The sequence below is a fragment of the Helianthus annuus genome, chromosome 17 (assembly GCF_002127325.2).
Source record: "Helianthus annuus cultivar XRQ/B chromosome 17, HanXRQr2.0-SUNRISE, whole genome shotgun sequence".
Lineage (NCBI taxonomy): Eukaryota > Viridiplantae > Streptophyta > Magnoliopsida > Asterales > Asteraceae > Helianthus > Helianthus annuus.
This window is the reverse complement of record NC_035449.2, coordinates 12,031,196-12,054,778: the sequence shown is the minus strand read 5'-3', so window position 1 is coordinate 12,054,778 and position 23,583 is coordinate 12,031,196.

Sequence of the window (23,583 nt, the reverse complement as noted above, 5' to 3'; positions counted from 1 at the left end):
AATACCGGCCGGTTATACCGGTATTACCGCTTCCAGATGTAAATTCGGTACGAAACACCCCTGTAAATAAGTGAAACGGTATAAGGTTTGTACCGACGGTAAAATCTGGTATACCGGTTTGAAACGTAATACCGGTACCGGCCCAGGGTTATTTTAGTTTGGGTTGTCACTTATTTTTATTATATTTCCTACATAATTTATATATATTATGATTATTCGTAACTAAAACTTCTTATTTAATCTATCTACTATAATAAAAGAAACCAACTTTGGGACACGTGTCATCATATTAGGCCATATCTTATGGATAATTATTTTTTTATTTTAATCTCTTCTAATTAATTATAGATAATCTTTCTGCTAAATATTATTTAGTTTAATTATTACTTTTATATTTATCTATTTACTTAAAATTCAAACTTAGTTATCTAATTTGATATTAGAGTGAATTACGATTTTGGTGATAGAAGGGTAAATAACCGTGTTTTAACATGTGTACATATAAGGTTTTAAGTGTTTATCATCATAAAACATGGTTACTTTGAGTGTGTTTCTATTTGTAGGTACCCAGAGCTTAACAGATGGATATTGAAGCTAAACGGGAGGTTTTCGGGAAGATTTATGAAGGTTAGAAGCTTACACACAAGTTGGGAGTTGCAAAATGCGAAAAATGGTAAGAAACCAGTACTTGGCGCAAGAAGAAACCAGTTTGGCGCAACCTGGTGTCAGTTTGGGCGCAATACAGATGCTAGTCAGTCAGGGGCGCAACCTTGTGCTAGGGGGCGCAACCTTACGCTGACAGCAGATAGTCACACGAAAATTCAGGATTTCACTTTATTTTAAGATATCTTCAACCCCAAAACGAGATATTCACTAACCCTAGCCGTTTTCCACTTCCCAAGGACGAATTTTGGAGTTCCTGTCACACCCCAACCAATGGCGGAAACATCGGGATAAGACGAAGTGTGAAGATTGCTCGAGACATCATAACACTATTTGTGACAATAATTTAATAATCCAAATTTCATTTCCAAAATAAATTGTCAAAAACATTACAAGAAAAGCAAATGACAACATTGTTCAACATAACATAAACAAAATTGATACAACACTTTAAACCTAAACGTCTAAGTGAGTATCTAGGCATCTTTGCTACCCGTTTTCATTTCATCATCATCATCAACCTGTAACATGTTTAAAAGTACAATTCAATGCAAAAGCAAAGGCGAGTATACAAGTTTGGTACATACATAGCATAAGATAAAAGTGTGAACAATCCCTCATAGCAAGCATGCGATTCAAGATAAACATTAAATATGGCATGTGTCTAACATATCAAACCAAGAAAACGCAACTTGCTCATGACATAACCAAAGTTTCAGTAGAGGCGGGTCGTTAATCCTATAGCGCTACATATGTCAAGGTTTGGCTCGTACGAAGTTAATGATAAGTTCAACACATAAGAATCACCCAAATTTAAAGTATCAAGCCATCACATATACAAGCATTGTTATAGGAATGTTCGTGTGTTTAGACAAAAGTTCATGTGTAAGTTTCAATAGGTAAACATGTTACGCCCCAAAAGTGGTAAAAGTAAAAAGGGGAAAAGTACGAGTATACTCACGGTTTGCAAGTCTTTAAACTTGAGAATCCGAGAGCAAGTTGGTGGATGGATTAGTTTGGAGCACCTTGTCCTTCTACACAAGGAAACGTAGGTGTGTGAGTTTGGCGTATAACGGAAGATTATAGATTCGGAGTTTTTTTTTTTTTTAAATATATAGAAAGTAACCTAGGTGAAAATAATCATCTTGTACACATAACTCTTGTTCTTGACACTATTAAACTCAAAAGAGTTGGTATGATTTCATGGATTCTAAGATCCATTAGAGTCGTAACAAGGGCATGGTCATAGATGATGTAACGTCCACTTAACAAATAACTATTAAGTCATCATCAAGTCTTAGTTACTTAGATGTATACATATAGAATAACTTAGATATTATATAGTTTACAAGTCTTATGATTCAAGCATGAGGTAGGAGATTAATGTCTCCATTTAGGTACCTCTTTGTGTCATAGAATACATACATGAGGTAGGAAGAACAAGCTTCCATTTAGGCACCTCTATTGTTCACCACTACACTTGTTGTTATAAACAACAAGGAGGGTCATGAACATACAAGTATTAAGGTAATAACAACAACTAATCTATAGAAAAACATCAAGTAGTGAGTGGATTCTTATGAAGGATAGCCTAGGCTAAACCAACCATCACACATACATCAAGTTTCACACTTGAACACTACTTGTGGGTAAAACCCTAATTAAAAACATAAAGTTTGTGAGGTTTTAACCTCTGATTTAAGTGTCTCAACCATGTTTTTAAGCTTAACCAACCATAAGAGAGGTTGTAAGCATTAGGACATTGGTGTGAGATGTGTTAAACACAAGTTGGATAAGAAATAACATGTTGTTGATTAATGATAAACAAAACAGAAAGTTTTAGTCCATTTTTGGGCAAATCCAAGCATGATTCTTCCAAGGAAAAACCAAGGATTCAAACCCAAGGACATCACAAAGCAATAGGAAGAAGAACCAAGTGATTTGGCTAAGAAATAAGCAAGTTACACTCACTTTAGTGAAGTTACAAGAATCTGTCCAAAACTCAGATTTACTGCAGATTGAGAGTAAATTTGTGAAGATTAGAGAGTTGTGAAAGTGTCAAATGGGCTGGAGAAGGTGGGTATTTATAATGAATGAGTTAGAAGGTGATTGGAGGTGATTAGAGGTGGATTAAAGGTGATTGGGTGAGGTTGGAGAGTTGGATTTCGTGCAAAATTTGAAAGAAAACACAAGTATGCCGAAAAGGGACCCTCGCGTGACGTCTAGGACCCTCGCGTCACGCGGCGGCCTTGTCTCCGAAACTTTTATTTTTTTTTACACGTTGGCCCCTGAAGTTTATATTTGGTTCCTTTAGGTGCAAAGTTGAGAGTTTAGGGACTTGTTTTGATATAAAAGCATAGTATAAGGTGTAGTTAAGCATAATAATCAAAACCAAAGTATGTTTAAGCGTATAAATGTCATAACCAAGTATCGTTCTCGTTCAAAAGATGTTCAATGCATAAGTTTAGATTAATTACAAGTCTCGCACATAGTTTCCAAGAATAACGATTAGACATTGATTGATTCACCAAATCGATCATACGAGCATACATAGAATGCGTATAACATAAACGTAACAAAATACAAGCTTCATTAATGATCCAAGTCTCGGTTTGATAATGATTACAAAGAAAGGATCGATTACAAGAACACAAAGTTTCCAAAAATAGAAATACGAACAAAACTTTCTATAAATGGAAAGTACCAAAGAGCAGGGCGTTACAGTCTCCCCTCCTTTAGAAAATTTCATCCCGAAATTTAGGAAGACGTAGGGAAAAGATGAGGTCTCGTCATGGATAATCGGATATAATGCGTTTGTGAGTTGTCTAAGGTTATAACAGGTCTAAATGGTCTGTAAAACACTGAATTTCTCATAGCACGTTTTATGAAATTTTGGTAACATGGTGAAAACACTTATATATAGGAAGTACCAGCGGCGTATCCACCATCTTTTGACCATGTGACGTCCGTTTCGTATCCGGTGTCATGTTACGTTCCGTGTCTTACCATACACAATAGTACACTCTATGGTTCTCATACGACTATCACTATAATCCCGTGTGCACCCGCGATTACGTTGATCGTCACATGATCCACATAACTTGTACTAGTTGCGTATGAATTAAGGTATAAATAAATTCTAAAAATAAGATTGCGTGCATAGAGGCATAGTATATAAGCGTGCCTGTGTTCCAAATAGTATAACAACGTAAGCGAATCTCTCGGGTTTCGCCCGCGTATAGTGCGAAAGTATAAATTTTGTGTGAAAAGCATGAGTCTAGGATAAGTTTAAATACGAACACGCACGAGAGCATAAACACAAAACGCATGCCAGGAGTATGAGTAAAAATATGAGTATACATATGTGAGTACAATTTTGAGCATAAACGAATGAGCGTGAGCATAAACGTAAATCGTATAAATGAGAGTATATGTATAAGTGTGAGTCTATCATAAATTGTATAAATGCGAGTATAACTATGAATAATTGTATTGGTATGAGGAAAATATATGGATGTGAACATAAGTTTAAGCATAGTTGTATAGGTACAGGTACAAGTAGGATATATGAGTATAAACACGAATATGAATATTAGTGTAGACGTAATTGTATAAATGCGAGTGTAAGTATAATCATATTAATATGAATATAAACTTGGACATAAGTATAATGTAAATGTATAATTTGGGAACACGAGTATAATATAAAACGTATGAACATAGATATGATTATGAAAATTAACATAAATGTGTAAATATAAATATAGGTGTAGACATAAGATGTAGAAATACGAATACGGATATGAGTGTAATACGTAATGTTTATGATATGAATCGTAATATACGAATTTAAACATGAAAAGAAAGGCCAAGAAGTTTTGAGTATGAAGGTAAAAATATAAGTGTAATTGTCACGAGATATAAACCTAAGCACATAAAATGATATACATATATAGTTGTTTTGAGCAAAGCGTGACGTTTAATTAAAATCAAAATAGATTGAGTTGACATGACATATAGAATCTAGTTCATAAATGTAAAGAGAGCATAAAATATTTATTAGTTATGCGTGTTATACTTTGTGAAAGAAAGGGATTGCTACTCTTGTTTTAAAAGGGATTTACATTCGTTGAAGATGGTTGGTTCTTATGAAGTTTCCTTGCCCACACATTTTAAATTGACGTATTGATTAATGGTTGAAAAGGTTCTAGAAGTAAATAAGTTTGCATCGTTTTAAATGATCTTGCATTAAAGAAGAAATTCGAATTTTAGACATTTTTGTGACAACGTTGATTCGTAAGAAAAGCATTTTGGTATACGATTTTAGTGATTGTTGAAAAGCGTTTTTAATAAAACATTTTACTGATTTTGAAAGAAATTTTAGTAAATGATTGAATAACATTGGTAGTATTTTATAGGTGTGCGGGAAAAAAATTGATTTGATTCCTAATTGAAAATAGAAGATCTCTAGTTTAAGGATATAAGATGAGCCTTTTTCAATAGTTACGTTGAATACAAAATTTTGTGGGCAATGGATTTATTAAACCAACTAGGTTGTAAATTTTGAAAATCGAGAAATAAGCGTTTATGGTAAAGGTTAAGAATTTCGTGTGTGTGAGCTATATATAAAAAAATATATATTGTAGGATAAGGAATTCGTTCATATAAACAATGCATGCTGAAATAAATAGAGATTTGCCTAATGATAAACGATTTAGTTATAAACGTGATCATGTTTACGTAATATAGTCTATTAAGGAAAATATTGGTAACGATCACCTAAGTAAGGGAATCACCCCTAATACGTTGGCGAGGCCGTTGTAAGATGAGAAAAAAAACGGAGTTAGTCGTCAAGGTAAGGAAATCACTCCCACCTTGATGATATGTCTCCATTTATTGTTACAAGGGGTATAAATAAGATTATGTGAAATCACGCATGTAAATAATATATAAATGTACAATGAAGTATTTATACGATATATGCGTAGAAAATGAAATAAAAAAAAATAATTCGAATTCGAAAAAAAAGGGAGTAGATGAGACTTGGTCATAATGTTTGTTTAAGAAAATGAAATTGATCACATAGCATAAAGGGTCACATAGCGTAAAGATTCAAGTTGATTTGCATAGTATAAAAGTTTAAACGTCTCATATAGCATAATCATGAATTCCACATAACATAACATGAGTAAATGAAAGCATTGTAAATTTAGTTTGTTCACAAGGGATTATTATTGTTTGTGATTGCGATAACGTGCGAAATGATTAAAACGACATTTTGAAATGAACGAACGTTCAAGTATAAAATCACATATAAATTGAGATACATAAAAGAGAGGCTCAACAAAACATAGGATTGTTTCGGGTAGAGAAACGTCGACAATTCCAAAGTGGGTCGAAAGCCCTTTCAATTTAGAGATATTGTGCTTTGGCCTATAAGTAAGATACTCTCGTCGAGAAGCGATTAACGGTATCTTACCCTTCCGGTTACTACACATCTCTAAATGATTGGAACATTCGGGACTTTGGCGAGAATAAAAATCAAGGAATGGGACTTAATCGACAAGATGCGGGTTTCACCCCTAACTTGACGATTTCGTACCCTAAATGTGGTTGGTACTTGTCGGCCAAGATAAAATTTTGACACTTTGACAAGGGTCCACTAGAGTTGAAATGGAAATTTCCATTAAGTTGTGGATGTCACTCCTAGCTTAATGGTGAAATTTCGTGCAAAAATAGATTAAAGGTAGAGTGAGAGTCGTTTACCAAATTGTGGGTTTCACGCCTATTTTGGTAAAGTTGTCTCGTTGATGTTACAAGAGTACAAAATAGCATAAGTGTATTCGTGTTAGCCTTAGGAAAGGCGCATAAGTTTAATAACAAGGAGTGTAGCTAGGAAGCATGTAAGGTAGAGTACAAATGTTTTAAACAACAAATAAGAGACAAAGTTCCTAAAACTATAGACTAGGGCAAAAGCATGGCAATTTTCCTAATTCCCTATAGTTATGGCTCTGATACCAATCTGTCACACCCCAACCAATGGCGGAAACATCGGGATGAGACGAAGTGTGAAGATTGCTCGAGACATCATAACGCTATTTGTGACAATAATTTAATAATCCAAATTTCATTTCCAAAATAAATTGTCAAAAACATTACAAGAAAAGCAAATGACAACATTGTTCAACATAACATAAACAAAATTGATACAACACTTTAAACCTAAACGTCTAAGTGAGTATCTAGGCATCTTTGCTACCCGTTTTCATTTCATCATCATCATCAACCTGTAACATGTTTAAAAATACAATTCAATGCAAAAGCAAAGGCGAGTATACAAGTTTGGTACATACATAGCATAAGATAAAAGTGTGAACAATCCCTCATAGCAAGCATGCGATTCAAGATAAACATTAAATATGGCATGTGTCTAACATATCAAACCAAGAAAACACAACTTGCTCATGACATAACCAAAGTTTCAGTAGAGGCGGGTCGTTAATCCTATAGCGCTACATATGTCAAGGTTTGGCTCGTACGAAGTTAATGATAAGTTCAACACATAAGAATCACCCAAATTTAAAGTATCAAGCCATCACATATACAAGCATTGTTATAGGAATGTTCGTGTGTTTAGACAAAAGTTCATGTGTAAGTTTCAATAGGTAAACATGTTACGCCCCAAAAGTGGTAAAAGTAAAAAGGGGAAAAGTACGAGTATACTCACGGTTTGCAAGTCTTTAAACTTGAGAATCCGAGAGCAAGTTGGTGGATGGATTAGTTTGGAGCACCTTGTCCTTCTACACAAGGAAACATAGGTGTGTGAGTTTGGCGTATAACGGAAGATTATAGATTCGGAGTTTTTTTTTTTTTAAATATATAGAAAGTAACCTAGGTGAAAATAATCATCTTGTACACATAACTCTTGTTCTTGACACTATTAAACTCAAAAGAGTTGGTATGATTTCATGGATTCTAAGATCCATTAGAGTCGTAACAAGGGCATGGTCATAGATGATGTAACGTCCACTTAACAAATAACTATTAAGTCATCATCAAGTCTTAGTTACTTAGATGTATACATATAGAATAACTTAGATATTATATAGTTTACAAGTCTTATGATTCAAGCATGAGGTAGGAGATTAATGTCTCCATTTAGGTACCTCTTTGTGTCATAGAATACATACATGAGGTAGGAAGAACAAGCTTCCATTTAGGCACCTCTATTGTTCACCACTACACTTGTTGTTATAAACAACAAGGAGGGTCATGAACATACAAGTATTAAGGTAATAACAACAACTAATCTATAGAAAAACATCAAGTAGTGAGTGGATTCTTATGAAGGATAGCCTAGGCTAAACCAACCATCACGCATACATCAAGTTTCACACTTGAACACTACTTGTGGGTAAAACCCTAATTAAAAACAGAAAGTTTGTGAGGTTTTAACCTCTGATTTAAGTGTCTCAACCATGTTTTTAAGCTTAACCAACCATAAGAGAGGTTGTAAGCATTAGGACATTGGTGTGAGATGTGTTAAACACAAGTTGGATAAGAAATAACATGTTGTTGATTAATGATAAACAAAACAGAAAGTTTTAGTCCATTTTTGGGCAAATCCAAGCATGATTCTTCCAAGGAAAAACCAAGGATTCAAACCCAAGGACATCACAAAGCAATAGGAAGAAGAACCAAGTGATTTGGCTAAGAAATAAGCAAGTTACACTCACTTTAGTGAAGTTACAAGAATCTGTCCAAAACTCAGATTTACTGCAGATTGAGAGTAAATTTGTGAAGATTAGAGAGTTGTGAAAGTGTCAAATGGGTTGGAGAAGGTGGGTATTTATAATGAATGAGTTAGAAGGTGATTGGAGGTGATTAGAGGTGGATTAAAGGTGATTGGGTGAGGTTGGAGAGTTGGATTTCGTGCAAAATTTGAAAGAAAACACAAGTCTGCCGAAAAGGGACCCTCGCGTGACGTCTAGGACCCTCGCGTCACGCGGCGGCCTTGTCTCCGAAACTTTTATTTTTTTTTTACACGTTGGCCCCTGAAGTTTATATTTGGTTCCTTTAGGTGCAAAGTTGAGAGTTTAGGGACTTGTTTTGATATAAAAGCATAGTATAAGGTGTAGTTAAGCATAATAATCAAAACCAAAGTATGTTTAAGCGTATAAATGTCATAACCAAGTATCGTTCTCGTTCAAAAGATGTTCAATGCATAAGTTTAGATTAATTACAAGTCTCGCACATGGTTTCCAAGAATAACGATTAGACATTGATTGATTCACCAAATCGATCATACGAGCATACATAGAATGCGTATAACATAAACGTAACAAAATACAAGCTTCATTAATGATCCAAGTCTCGGTTTGATAATGATTACAAAGAAAGGATCGATTACAAGAACACAAAGTTTCCAAAAATAGAAATACGAACAAAACTTTCTATAAATGGAAAGTACCAAAGAGCAGGGCGTTACAGTTCCCAACATCAATTTTCATCAATCTTTCATGCAATCAAACATTCAAGACAACCAAGAAGATCAAATCATGACTATGACTGGCTAGCTTCTTTTGTGACCACCTCCGGGTGGATGGTTCATGTATGTGAAACTTAAACCTTGCTTATTTAGTTTCTTGGATTGTTTTTCATAACTTGAAGAATACTTGTAGTTTAGTTTTGTTTAAAAGAATTGTGAGTGTTGAAATTATTCATCTTTTACCATTCGCATTCGGTTTTCTTGCATCGTGAGTAGTTTGGTTATTGGGTGGGTTCTTGGCACTTATGATTTGGTAATTAAATCGCATAGGTTATTATTAAAAACTTGTCTTTGATTATCAATCAAACTAAACCGTTAACAAGACCTTTTGGTATCTATCTAATTAAACAGGTTTGGGTGAATCATTGAACCGGAAATCCGGAGGGGGTTGTTTTTCTTTAAAATTGATAACTTTCTTAATTATTCTCAATCAAAAATCTCAAAACGCAATCAAAGCAATAGTTTTTCTTAGTTCTAGTTAATCTAGGTTTCTACAATCAACACTAACCACATATTCCCTGTGGAGACGACCCTACTTACCCTTGCTAGTAAAGGTACTTAGGACCAAATTTTAAACTTGTTTTTGACCGACCTTTCGACATCGATCATTTGGCCCCTATGGTTATATCACTTTTACCCTTTTAGCCCAAAAAAGAATCTTTTAACATCTGAGCCCTCAACGTATATATTTTCTAACCATTATGGACCCTAACACCTTTTTTTATAACCCTTTTGTCCCCTAAAAGTGAATGGATGGGGTTAGTGTTAGAGGCCAAAAAGGTTAGAAAAAAACATGTTGGGGGCTCAGATGTTAAAAGATTCATTTTTTGGCTAAAAGTGTAAAAGTGATATAACCACAAGGGCCAAAATCGTAATTTACTCTTGATATTAACTATATATTTGAACGTTTTGTTTGGTTTGGTATCAAATAGATTTTACGAAACTTAAAATAAAACTAACTAATATTATTTATCATTTCTACATTTACAAGTTTAAATAAATGGTTAAATTTATTGAGGTTTTTAAATTTATTCAACCTGTGTAATAAATGAGGTTTTTTAAAGATGTATTATTTTATTATTTGGTAAACAATATTACATTATTCAACCTGAGTAATACACGTGGTTTTAAAGATATAACTTTTTTATTTGGTATATAAAGTTAAATTTATTCAGCTCGTACAATACGGTTCTTATAGATATAAGTTTTTATTATTTAATATATAAAATTATATTTATTTAACCCGTGCAATAAAGGAGGTTTTTAAACATATATTGTTTTATTATTTAGTATATAAAATTCATTTATCCGACCCGTGTACTACACGGGGTTATAACCTAGTATTGTATGAAACGAAAATAGTTATCCTCTAGTTGATGAGGATGACGATAATAGTGAATTTCATCTTTTATGCGATCGTGAACTCGACTCAAATGGCTTAAACATATCGCACACTTTCATTTAAAAAAGCTAGTTGGAACATTGAATGCTTTTCGATTATCTTTTGGATTATTTTTTATTATAGATTAACTTTTGGATATATTTTAATATGTAATCATGTGTTTTTGGATTAGCTTTTGAGTTGATGTTGTAATATATGAAATTATAGAGTTAACTAGACAACCCGGTTGAACCAGTCGGTACAACCTGTAACACCCCGTGTTTTCGAATGTCAAAGTCAAAGTCAAAGTCCAAGTCAACTTTGACTTTCTTTGACTGTAGATAGTTTATTTTATGTTTTAGTTGTATTATGTGGAGTAAGTGTTGTAATCAGCAAGAATCGAGGTAATCGAATGTGTTTTAATGCGAACCAATCCACGACTGTGAATGATAGGAAGTAACAATGCGATAAAGATAACTAATCAGTAATCAAACCGATCGATTCATCAATCAAGCTCGATACTTGAATTAGGTGAACTCTGGTATTGTTATACGTGTGTGTGTGCCTTATGTGTTACTTGTGCATGTCTACTTATATGTTTGGTGTGGTATTCAAGCAAATCAATCGAAAATCGAATCGAAACTCGAAAAGCAATCGAACTTAATCGAAACCGACATCGAAACGTGACTTATAGAAGATTGTATGTTAGATATAGTGGTTGGGATTAAAAGTAATTTGACTAGGAACTCTATCGTATTCGTATCATCGTCCATCGAAATCGAAACGTCGAAAATCGTCGCAAAATACTCAAAGTGTGTGGCGGATCGAACAGGAAGCATCCTGATCGAACAGGCCAGCCGATCGAGCAGCCCACTCGATCGGAGCTCCCGGCCGGTCGGCTGCCACTTTCCTCTTTTGGAAGTCTATAAATAGGGCTGTCATTGTCATACTTTCCATTTTTGGAAAGCTCTGACCGAACCAGCTATCTTCTTCACCTTTTCTCAGATTTCTCTCAATTCCGGTAAGTTTTCACTCTAATTCTTGTACGTTTTTTATCATTACCTGATTCTACACCTTTCTATCTTTCAAAACTTGGATTCTAACCGTGAAATCACCAAGATCTAAGTGTTCTTGGGTGATTTCATCATGGTGTTCTTGAAGAACATCATGTTTTGGCCTCATTCGACTATGATTAGCTTAGATCTAACCGATTTCCACATAAACAAGTTAAGACTTATCAAAGATCTAAACATCTACAAGTTGTGAAGGATTGAAAGAAGGAATCCCAACTTTCTTTCAACTCTTTTACACTCAATGCCTTCAAATCAATAGAAACGGAGCTTGAACCGGCTAACTAATCATTCAACTAGTTAAAAGGTTCAAGATTTTGGGTTCTATGAACAAGGTTCACCGATTTCGGGTTAAACTCTAAACCGACATTCCGAACCGTTCACCGGCCGGACTTAGGTGATTCCTGTTCGAGCCAAAGAAACAAGTAGGAACGGAGGTTACCATAGTTCAACACGTTATCAAGATACCTTGAAATAATGACAATAAACAAACAGCCAAGCGTTAGACGAAAGGCTGATCAGGTCAGGAATGCTGGCCGAACGGCTAGGCTGTTCGAATAGCCCAGCCGATCGGACATGCCAGCCGATCGACCGGGCCAGCCGATCGGCTAGCACATGGTCCCACACTTTCAAAATTTCATGAGGTATAGTATTGACGAAGTAGTGTTCGATCGAACATGTCACCCGATTGGTAAACATTACTGTTCGGATCATGAGATACTATACTTCAACACTTAACCGTTTTCACAACTCGTTCGTAGTAGGGAATGCCAGCCGATCGAACAGTGTAACACCTCAAAATTTTGTGTTCAATAAATAAATAACACGTGTCAAATACAACAAAATAATATAAACCCGGAATTAAATTAAGATATGCGGTAGGATTTTCGAATATGTCGACATGTTAATTTTATACCTCTGAGCGACTTCGACACTATAAATCCCGAGACCCCAAGCAAATTATAAGCACTTGATCTAAATCGGGTCATTAGTAATAATTAAAAGGATCTAAGATAATAGTTGGGTCTTAAGAAAATAATACAAGACAATCATCTAACCAAGAGCCCACCTTTCTTACAAACCCATATTGCATAATAGGCAGACATCTGGTCAGGTATGGGCTAAAGGCAATCCATCAAAATTATTAATGTCAAGTTGACTATTCAAACCTTGAAAGGTTATTTTTTTTGCCACTGATGATCGTTTACGGACCGTAAGGGTTACGCCTTACGGACCGTAAGGAGGGTGAAGGGGTAAAAGTTTTCCGCCACAGGCTTACGGACCGCAAGGCCCAAGCCATACGGTCCGTAAGAGATGCCCAGCGACAGAAAGTTGGCTGTTGGCTGTGTAAAACGGTAAACAATAAATGTAGAGATCTTCCAAAGATATGGGCGACCTCTAAACACCTCCTAGACATCAGGGGACACTTGTTGATCATCAAGAACCCATTTTAGACCTTGTTGTCATGATCACAATGGATCAAAGTGCCTATAAAAGGCCTAATTGTGCAACAAGTTTCCTCACATCTTGTTCTGCCTTCATTGATCACTTCTGGAGCTCAACATTTCTCTCAAGTGTTCTCTAATCAAGCTTAGGACTTCAGTAAGTATTCAAGTCCTTTCTAAATTGAGTTTAGCTTAGTTATTTAGCTAGAAATCAAACCGTCGTAATTACGGTTTGACTTCGAGATTAGTCTACAATGGCTCAGTCATATCTCGAATTTAAAGTAGTTATAAGTTGGTATCTATGTGGGTAATAAACCCCTAAAAGGGTTCCCCCTGATCACCACTCTAACTAGTTCAAATGTCGAGTCAAACGTGCTTAGAAAAAGTCAACAGAAAGCTATTTTGCGATTTTACATGTAATCTGTAATATAGGCGGTATGCAACCTGTTTGAACACTCATAAAACATGATAATAAGTATATTAACACGTCTAAGCTTGTTTGATCCGGCCATTTGCTATATTGACCCGGTTCGGAGCCGAATATCACAAAAGTTTGACTTTTGCTTTGACTTCAGTTCTGACCCGTTAAAGTTCGATTTAGATATGCCTTAGGACTCACTTAGGACCAGGTTACATGATGGTATAACCCTCTGTGACCGGTTCGTTGTTTGTCCGAGTCTTTTACGCGTTTCCGTTAATTGCTTAAAAGTTGACCGTAACGCCCTTTTTAAATTAAAATGAGAATTTCGGACATATGAAGGAATCATAACCTTAGTTACTGATTTCTAAACATGTCCCTAAAATTTCATGTCAATCCGAGGTCCAGAATAAGAGTTATGCTAAATAGCGCAAATTACGGAACTTTAGTAATTTAATAGCGCAATTAGCATAACGCCTATCTAAACCCAGATTTCGACACCAAACCTTTTACCCACTGTTGTAAAATAATATTTTGGGATTTTTAAAGATTTTTAATTATTTTTTAACCTGCTCATAACCTGCGGTTATGGCTACGGTTCGGTAAATACCGAATATGCCCTTTTCGGCCATAACTTGAGTTCTACAAGGTCTTTTGACCCGATTCCAGTTGCTACTGATTTTAAATAATAAATAAAGTATTTTAGACTTTATAAACTGTTCGGGAAACTCAGGTTTCCTGTAGAACTCTAAAAACCTCTTTTTAATCTTTAAAAAGACCGAAATACCCCTACGGGGCATAATATCAACTTAAACTCGTTACGGGCATTATGGAAGGTATCCTACTGATACCACAACCTCTTTAAAGTATATTGACTTAGGAAAACAGTGTAGGACTCTTACGGTTACCCGTTGCGCCTTTTGCGCGCACGGGTCGGCTTATGTAACTAGTTTACATAAATTAGCCGATACGGGCCAAACCATATTGTTTTGACCCCAAAATCCAGAGTGTGAATATTAAACCCATATAAAACAAGCCTTCAAACTTGTTGGGTCAGAATCACATTCCATTCCCGGTTTTCGCCTTTCACGCGATTAAACCGTATCTATCCTTTGAAACTGACCGGTCTAGGCTACGGCTAATATAAAGACCCGTTAGGATTCTAATAGGTTATTTTAAAACCTTCGTTCCAGAATAGGAGCCCAGTAAAAGATATCTGTGATTTAATCAATTAAGGACAATACTTGCAAAGGTAAATACTTTTAACTTATTTTCCGTTATACGGGCTTGGGGTACGGTATCTAAAATACCGCTTGGTCGGGCAATTGACCCCAACTCAATTGTAGTTGGGTATTATCAATGTGACCCGTTTAAAAACTTGTTTTGTTGGCTTAACGCCTTTGGGGGCTTAATGACCATGTCCCGGATATCCTTGGCATCATTTTACGAAATGGCCACGACCTCGACATCCGGGTGTAGGCGTACACCCGGCATTGTGTCTATATTAATTAAAGGTGTAACCGTTGGTTTACCCACCTCGGTTTTACGCTATGTGGTGTGTCTATTAAACTTTAACCCGGCACGACCCGGGCGACCGAACGCATAGCAAGCATGTAATTCTTTACAAGATTTAATTATAAATTATCCCAAGTTATAAAAGAGTTTGTGCCTTGTGCATTCAAATCAATTTTAATAAACATTTTACAAAAGTGTCGGTTGAATGTATTTACCAGTGTAAACTGACGTATTTTCCCAAAAAGATTAAATGCAGGTACTAAACGAAATCGGCTGGCTATAGCTCCTTAGCGTCTTAGAGTCTCGCAAGCTCTTGATGCCTTGTCTGTTGAACAATGTTTTTATGTATTATTTTGATCCCCTGTGGATTGTTATTTCAACGATGGTGATACATTGATATACACTTAAATGTTGAAATTCATTATCTTATTGCTTCCGCTGTGCATTCATATAATTGTGTGGTTTGACTATATTGTTGCCAACTACGTCACGGTAATCCCCCACCGGGCCCACCGGTGATACACGTGGAAATCGGGGTATGACAGGTTGGTATCAGAGCCAACATTGAGTGAATTAAACACTATCCTAATGTGTTTAATCTCAGTGACACAATTGCACATACTTGAGTCTAGACAAGAACCTAGGACAAATTCGAATTGTTATTCCAAGTTTGTCTTTTTATTATTATTGTTATTTAAAGTTTTGAAAGCAGGGAAATGCCACCTGCAATCAGACGAGGAGTAGGACGAAGAGGCAGAGGAACGATCATTACTCACAATGATCACGAAGCTGGACCATCAAACACTCGAGCTCCTTCCAGCACAAGGAGTGAAGAACCCAGAGACGGAGAAACCTTTTTGAACCTACTCGACATTCTACCTCGCATAGCTCAACACCCTCATACCGCCATTCATTTGGACCAGACTCGGAAAATAATCCTAATAACCCTCAACCATCCTTTTTACAGCGATCTGCATCGTACCGTGCTTTTGATGATCCCACTCCTTACTTCAGAGGTCAGTTTAACCCAGCAGATTACATTCAGGAACCTGCAGGCTTTGTCCCGTTAGGACCACAGGATCACTTCTCAGAAGACCATATTGATGAGGACACAGATCCCATAGAACCTGCTCGTGGTACGCCCACACATCCTATCGAGATCTCTGATGGATCTTCTTTTCATGGCACACCTTATCAAGGGCCAGATAGCTTTCAAGTGCTGTTCAACCAGCACGAGTGGTACTTCACATCCTCCCATCAGACGTCGCAACACGAGCAGCAACAACAGCAAGATCCCTCCGAGGATCCACGCTTCGTGGCAGTTACGCCACCACCACCGCCACCGGTTCAACCAGTAGTTCCAGATCCGCCAAGGCGTAGAAGATCAGGCGCACGGATGTCTACCCGAGGAGGGGAATTTCATTTCAGCACCCCTCGCCACTCGAGTGCTAGTCACTATCCGTCAGTACCTGAAGAAGGACCTTCAAGTCCAGTACAGGAGGCGAACTCCGCACCGGTTGCACCATCTTCGCCACCATTTGGGTATGACCACCCAATACCTGCGTACACGGGTCTAACGGCATACAACCCGTTCGAACCGTCGTCGCACGCACATTACAATTACAACTATGATCGCGACCCATATGTGATAGCGGCTAGGTATAATGCCTGCTATCCCGACGGAGCTTTTGGAAACATGGGGATACCGGACTACTCAGCTCATGGGTATCCAGCACCTCCTAGACCTCCAGTTCCGCAACCGGCGCCACAACCACGTTTTTCTCCGCCCGAACAAGAAGAAATCCTCCACCGCTTAACTCGTGTGGAACGGGATTTCGAGGAAGAACGAAAGAACAACAGGGGATTCCTTAAGGATCTAGCGAACCTGTTGAAAGGCAAGAAGAAGAAACGTGACCATTAGCCCTTATATATGTTCTAATGTAGTGTCTATTTTAAATCAAGTCCCTGCGTGGACATTTATCGTATTTCAGTCCCTACGTGGACTTATCTTTTAGTCCCTGCGCGGACATCTATCTTGTATTGGTCCCTGCGTGGACTTGTCTCTTTATTAACCTCTATGAAGGTATGTACTTGTTTAAAAGTCCCGTTAGGGCAGCGTGTAATCGTATTTGAAGTTTATGGAATGTTATGTTATAATTTCATTTTTATTATTACTATATATGAAATAAATCAAAATCATTTCTTTTAAATTAAATCTGCCTAAATAAAGAATCTTAAGAGTGAAACCTAGCTAGGTGTCTTTTAGACCCGGCCGAGATGGTAAGACCTGATTAAAAGATTCAGAATTCCAGTTAACCTCTGTAATCATGTTAACGTTCATGGCAGATGTGATTCGTTAAAATCACACGCGTCATTCTTGAATAAGAATCCTTTTTAAGGATTCCAAAGCCCAAATTAATGATATAATAAATCATGGGTTAAATCATCAATAAAGATGATCAATTATTAAACATCCATTAGCGATGTAGTGCCTACGGGCCGAATTATCAAACATCCATTAGTGATGTAGTGCGTATGGGCCATAATCATTGTCATAATAAGACAAAAGACAGTGGTGGTCTATGACTCCCTGTCAGAAAGGGTAAAAAGGACTACGGTTCAAACCTTCATACCTTGATTCTCTATAATCTCGGCTAATATTATAATAACGTCCTCGTGACTAGGCTTTTATGCCACTAGCAATATTAATTGTAATTAGGATAAGTATGTTCAAATCCTAAATAAAAGTGAGTAACAAATTAACCAGATATGGTCTCTGTTACCATGGTTAAAGAATTGCCATAAAAGACAATTCCATAATAAACTCCTAAATAAAATTTTCATTATCTTCTGTAACAGATTCAAGTTACCATGGCTGACCCTAATGGAGAAAATAGTCATACGAACGAAGACGAATACGATAACGCCCAAGTACATTTAACGGGCGCTCAATTAAAAGCTCTTGTCGACAACGCTGTTCAGGCAGCTCTAGATCGAAAATACGAGAAACATACCGAATCTCGGAGCAGAACCGTATCCAAACCACTCTCAAAGCCGAAAACACACTCGAAATCCCACAGCAAACCCCTGTCCAAGCCCAAAAAGGACGACGATAATCACTCGTCCAATGAAAACAGCGTTCGTCGTGAAAGGGAGTATACTGATGCATCCCGTGCCAGGGGCTGCACCTACAAGTACTTTGTGTCTTGTAAACCCCGAGACTTCACTGGGGAGAAAGGCGCAGTCGATTGTATGACGTGGCTGGATGAGATGGACACCGTGGTGGACATCAGTGGCTGTGCGGAAAGGGACGTGGTAAAGTTTGTGTCGCAGTCGTTTAAGGGCGAGGCCCTGGCTTGGTGGAGGGCTTTGGTTCAGGCCTCGGGAAAGGCTGTGCTATACACATGACATGGGAGGAATTCATTTCTCTCATCAAAGAAAATTACTGCCCTCAACATGAGGTGGAAAAGATAGAATCCGATTTTGTATCATTAGTGATGACAAACCTTGACTGCCAAGCTTACCTAACGAGCTTCAACACGATGTCTCGGTTGGTTCCATATCTGGTAACCCCGAAGCCAAAGAGAATCGCTCGTTTCATCGGTGGGTTAGCCCCCGAGATTAAGGCAAGCGTGAAGGCCTCTCGGCCAACGACCTTCAGATCTGTGACCGACATATCTTTGTCCCTCACCCAGGATGCGGTCCGGCAACGGTTGCTGAGGAACAAAGAGGCCGAGAAGAGGAAGCGTGAGGACGATACCTCACAAAGGTCGGGCAAGAAACACCGTGGGAACGGTGATAACAAGAGAGGGTCAGAGTCGAGGAAAGATGGGCAACAATCTGGAGAGAAGCCCAAGTGCAAAAACTGCCAGAAGTATCACTTTGGGAAGTGTAGGCTCGGGTCAAACTCATAGTCCCAGTCGAGGTCGTATACTTGTGGACTGTGCAAGTCCAAGGACCACAAGACTGTGGACTGCAAGAAGATAAAAGATGCAACCTGCTATAACTGCAATGAAAAGGGGCACATTAAAAGCAACTGCCCCAAATACGCCAAGAAGCCTGAAGAAGCCAAAAAGAATAATGCAAGAGTCTTCAAGATGGATGTGAAGGAAGCTTTGCAAGACGATAACGTAATCACATGTACTTTTCTCGTAAATAATATCTTTGCAAGAGTACTTTTTGATTCAGGCGCTGATAAGTCCTTCGTAGACCAAAAATTTTGCAAATTGCTGAATATGCCTGTCAAAACCTTAAATGTGAATTACGAGGTAGAGCTAGCAGATGGCACAGTAGAAACCGTCTCCACTATACTAGATGGATGTGTGATATCCATTAAGAACCACTCTTTTCCTCTATCTCTACTTCCCTTTAAACTGGCTGGTTTTGAGATAGTTCTGGGCATGGACTGGTTATCCCACAACCAGGCCCAGATCGTCTGCAACAGAAAACATATAGTGCTAAAGACTCCGACTGGTGAATCGCTTACCATTCGGGGAGATACCCAGTACGGATTGCCTGAGCAAGTAACTATGCTCAAAGCTTCTAAATGTCTGAAGAAAGGTTGTGTCATCTACATGGCACAAGTGATTATTGAAGAGCCTAAGCCAAAGATAGAAGACATTCCCGTCATTTCGGAATATCCAGAAGTTTTCCCCGAAGATCTACCTGGGTTGCCACCAGATAGGCAAGTAGAATTCAGGATCGATATCATCCCTGGCGCGGCTCCTATTGCAAGAGCACCTTACAGGCTAGCACCAACCGAAATGAAGGAGTTGAGGACCCAGCTGGATGAACTGTTAGCGAAAGGTTTCATCAAACCTAGTTCATCTCCCTGGGGAGCACCTGTTCTGTTTGTTAAGAAGAAGGACGGATCGATGCGTCTGTGCATCGATTATCACGAACTTAATAAGGTCACGATAAAGAATAGATATCCCTTGCCGAGGATCGACGATTTGTTCGATCAGTTACAAGGGGCAAGCTATTTCTCAAAGATCGACTTGAGGTCAGGTTACCATCAACTGAAAGTCAGAGATGAAGACGTACATAAAACAACATTTAGGACTCGCTACGGTCACTACGAGTTCCTAGTGATGCCTTTTGATCTCACAAATGCACCGGCTGCGTTCATGGATCTCATGAATCGCGTCCGCAAGCCGTACTTGGACAAATTCGTCATCGTTTTCATCGACGACATTCTTATATACTCGAAGAACCAAGCTGACCATGAGAAACACCTTCGATGTATTCTCAAGCTGCTACATCAGGAGAAACTCTATGCCAAATTCTCTAAGTGCGAATTCTGTCTACGAGCAGTCCAATTTCTAGGAAACGTCGTCAGCGAGCGTGGTATCCAGGTGGATCCCGCTAAAGTAGAGGCTGTCATGAATTGGCAAGAGCCAAAGACGCCTACTGAGATTCGTAGTTTCCTGGGATTAGCAGGATACTACAGGCGATTCATTGAAAATTTTTCAAGGATTGCTGCACCCTTAACTTCCTTGACCAAGAAGAAGGAAAAATTTGTTTGGGGCCCTAAGCAGCAAGAGTCCTTTGATATTTTAAAGAAAAAGCTAAGCAACGCCCCTGTGTTGACACTACCGGAAGGTACCGAAGAGTTCGTAATTTACTGCGACGCGTCACACACTGGCATGGGGTGTGTGCTCATGCAAAAAGGCAAGGTTATTGCCTATGCGTCGAGACAGTTAAAGGTGCACGAAAAGAATTACACCACCCATGACTTGGAGTTGGGTGCCGTTGTGTTCGCACTAAAACTGTGGAGGCATTATCTGTACGGAATCAAGTTTGTGATCTATTCAGATCACAAGAGCCTTCAAAATCTGTTTAATCAGAAGGAATTAAACATGAGGCAACGCCATTGGATGGAAACCTTAAATGATTATGATTGTGAAATCAGATATCATCCCGGCAAGGCGAATGTAGTCGCTGATGCACTGAGTAGAAAAGAAAGGGTGAAACCCATCCGAATCAATGCTAAGAGCATCGAAGTAAAGAATAATCTGATTGAAAGGGTGTTAGCTGCACAGCGAGAAGCTGTGTTGGAAGCTAACTATCCTAAGGAGAAGCTGGGAGTGACTGAGGAGCAGTTAACTCTTAGCAATGATGGAATTTTGCGATTGAATGGGCGAATATGGGTTCCAATTTATGGAGGACTACGAGATGTTATCCTCCAGGAAGCCCATAGCTCCAAATATTCTGTCCATCCTGGAGCAGATAAAATGTATCAGGATCTAAAGGCAAATTATTGGTGGATAGGCTTGAAAAAGTCTGTAGCCGCTTATGTAGCCAAATGCTTGACTTGTGCGCAAGTCAAGGCTGAGCATCAAAAGCCGTCCGGCTTGCTACAACAGCCTGAACTTCCTGAATGGAAGTGGGAATGTGTAACTATGGATTTTATTACCAAGTTACCCAAGACGAGGAAAGGAAATGACACAATATGGGTTATAGTCGATAGACTGACTAAGTCAGCTCATTTCTTACCCATCAAGGAGACGTATCGCTCCGACATGTTAGCCCAATTATACGTTGATAAGATTATAGCCTTACATGGCATACCTGTGTCTATTATCTCTGATCGAGATACTAGGTACACGTCTCATTTCTGGAAAAGCTTCCAGCAATCTTTGGGCACACGCTTGAATTTTAGTACGGCTTACCATCCGCAGACAGACGGTCAGAGTGAGTGTACTATTCAAACGTTAGAAGACATGCTGCGTGCATGTGCTATCGATTTGGGTGGTAGTTGGGATAAGAACCTACCACTAATCGAATTTTCCTACAACAATAGCTACCATACCAGCATAAAGGCTGCACCTTTCGAGGCATTATACGGTAGAAAGTGTAGATCGCCTGTTTGTTGGGCGGAAGTTGGAGAGGTCCAATTATCAGGACCAGAGATAGTCTTTGAAACAACGGACAAGATTGTCCAGATTCGAGAGCGTCTCAAAGCTGCCCGTGATAGGCAGAAAAGTTACGCTGATCCAAAGCGTAAGGATTTTCACTTCGAAGTAGGTGAAAAGGTAATACTTAAAGTATCGCCCTGGAAGGGGGTGATGCGTTTCGGTAAGAAGGGCAAGCTGAGCCCGAGATACATAGGACCTTTCGAGGTTATCGAACGTGTCGGGTCAGTTGCCTATAAGTTGAACTTACCGGAAGAGCTCCATGGAATTTACAATGTGTTCCACATCTGCAATCTAAAGAAATGCTTCGCTGATGAATCATTGGTGATACCTCATACGGATGTGCATATAGATGAGAGCTTGAAATTTGTGGAAAAGCCCTTGTCAATTGAAGACCGACAAGTAAAGAAGCTTCGAAGGAAACATGTACCGATTGTAAAGGTCAAGTGGGATGCCCGGAGAGGTCCCGAATTCACGTGGGAAGTTGAATCCACGATGAAAGAAAAATACCCTTATTTGTTTGAGTAAATCTCGGGCCGAGATTTATTTTAAGGGGGTGAGGATGTAACACCTCGAAATTTTGTGTTCAATAAATAAATAACACGTGTCAAATACAACAAAATAATATAAACCCGGAATTAAATTAAGGTATGCGGTAGGATTTTCGAATATGTCGACATGTTAATTTTATACCTCTGAGCGACTTCGACACTATAAATCCCGAGACCCCAAGCAAATTATAAGCACTTGATCTAAATCGGGTCATTAGTAATAATTAAAAAGATCTAAGATAAAAGTTGGGTCATAAGAAAATAATACAAGACAATCATCTAACCAATAGCCCACCTTTCTTACAAACCCATATTGCATAATAGGCAGACATCTGGTCAGGTATGGGCTAAAGGCAATCCATCAAAATTATTAATGTCAAGTTGACTATTCAAACCTTGAAAGGTTATTTTTTTTGCCACTGATGATCGTTTACGGACCGTAAGGGTTACGCCTTACGGACCGTAAGGAGGGTGAAGGGGTAAAAGTTTTCCACCACAGGCTTACGGACCGCAAGGCCCAAGCCATACGGTCCGTAAGAGATGCCCAACGACAGAAAGTTGGCTGTTGGCTGTGTAAAACGGTAAACAATAAATGTAGAGATCTTCCAAAGATATGGGCGACCTCTAAACACCTCCTAGACATCAGGGGACACTTGTTGATCATCAAGAACCCATTTTAGGCCTTGTTGTCATGATCACAATGGATCAAAGTGCCTATAAAAGGCCTAATTGTGCAACAAGTTTCCTCACATCTTGTTCTGCCTTCATTGATCACTTCTGGAGCTCAACATTTCTCTCAAGTGTTCTCTAATCAAGCTTAGGACTTCAGTAAGTATTCAAGTCCTTTCTAAATTGAGTTTAGCTTAGTTATTTAGCTAGAAATCAAACCGTCGTAATTACGGTTTGACTTCGAGATTAGTCTACAATGGCTCAGTCATATCTCGAATTTAAAGTAGTTATAAGTTGGTATCTATGTGGGTAATAAACCCCTAAAAGGGTTCCCCCTGATCACCACTCTAACTAGTTCAAATGTCGAGTCAAACGTGCTTAGAAAAAGTCAACAGAAAGCTATTTTGCG